Here is a 1,619-nt window from a genome sequence, read left to right on the forward strand (position 1 = left end):
AGGAGATTTATTCTAGGACGTGGCTCCCATGGTTATGAGGCCCAGGAGTCCCAGGGTCTGCCCCGTGCAAGCGGTAGAAGAAAGTGAGCAGCAAATGCAGTCCAAGCCCAAGGCCTGCGGACCAGGGGCTGACTGCAGATCCGGCCTGAGCCTGGAAGAGGGGACAGAGGCCTCTGCTCCAGGAGTGAGTGTGTTCCTTCCTCGCCTTCACGTTCTCAGACTCTCGGGGTCTGGTTGGCGCCACCCGCACCGCTGAGGGCATCTCCCTCGCTGTGACCCCTGGTCCAAAGCTAACCTCTGCCCCCGACACCCACAGACACACCCAGAAACAAAGCCTTCCAGGCTGGCGAGCGGCCCATAGCCGCCCAGCGGACCCTGCAATGAGCTATTAGGCGGCGTCCACCGTTTCCTGGAGAATGACGCGAGACGGTGGAAGTGGGAGAAATTCGCCTTCTCCCTCCTTCCCTGGCTGCAGCGGGTGTCTGCTTGCTGTCCACGCGCCATCATCTTTCCAATGCCGGCGCCACATGCTTGGCGCTCCTCACCTGGCATGCCCTTTGGCCCCGACCCTCCCACAGCCTGTGCCCGACTCTCTCCTGGCAGCTTACAAACACCAACCCAACCCTCACGACCATCCTGCCCCGGCCTTGGGCGCCACTCGACCGGGAGGAGTCTGCCTGCACGTCCCAGGTCATCGTGAGCCCGACGCCGCCTCCGTGTCCGACTGTGGAAGGGGCCGTGTGTGCCGATCTGAGACGCCCCCGCCTTCATGTCCCAATGTCACAGCCTCTCAGAGGGGCCTGGCTCTCTCTCCTCAGGAGGAGCCCCCCATCAAAGGCAGCGATGGCCCCTTGCTGGGCCTCATGCTCTGGTGTGGGGGGTGGGAGGCTGTGATTAGGGGACGGCTCTGCCCTCAGGGGAAGAGTCCCACACTCTGGAGACTCAGGGGCGAGGCAGCCGGAGAGGATGCAGGCACCTTTGCAAGATGCAGATTGATCTTACCCCCCCACCCCTGCCAGCTCCCTGGATGCAGAGAGCGGGTGACTAATTGCCCGTGAGGAGAGCGAGCTTTGCGCTGAAGGATTTCGGTGGCGTGTTTACCGCGGGGAGAGTGCGTCCGCGTTAAATAAGTCAAAACACAGAGCGGAGCCTGGAACGGCTCCTTCGCTGTGAGCGGCTCGATATAGAACCGAGATCATGTCCAAGTCGCAGCTCCGCGAGAGGAGATAAACCATCTGCTTCCCCGATCCGTCCCTGGAAATGCGGTCACGTGGCAGCTGATGATTAAACGACTGAAAAAACTCCCTTCAGTGGGAGCTGCGCCCCTGGTTCAGGAGACAGATGGGTGCCCACGGGGGGCGAGGGGGGGCAGCCCGGCCCGAGGAGCGGCCACGTGTCTGAACGTGACTCACAGGTTCTCGGGGGGCCCTGCGCTGCCCTGTGTTTGCAGACGGACAGAGACGGGGATTCCCGGACCAGGGGCCGACAGGCATCCCCGAGAGACCCCGCGCAGGCCGGATGCGGCACCCTCACGCTGCTGGCTCGTGGAGGACGAGTCCCACACCCACAGGAGAAGAGGACACGGTCACCCCCGGTAGAGCCACGTGGGCCGCAGGCCG

This window comes from Myotis davidii, unplaced genomic scaffold (assembly GCF_000327345.1).
Source record: "Myotis davidii unplaced genomic scaffold, ASM32734v1 scaffold61, whole genome shotgun sequence".
Taxonomy (NCBI): Eukaryota; Metazoa; Chordata; class Mammalia; order Chiroptera; family Vespertilionidae; genus Myotis; species Myotis davidii.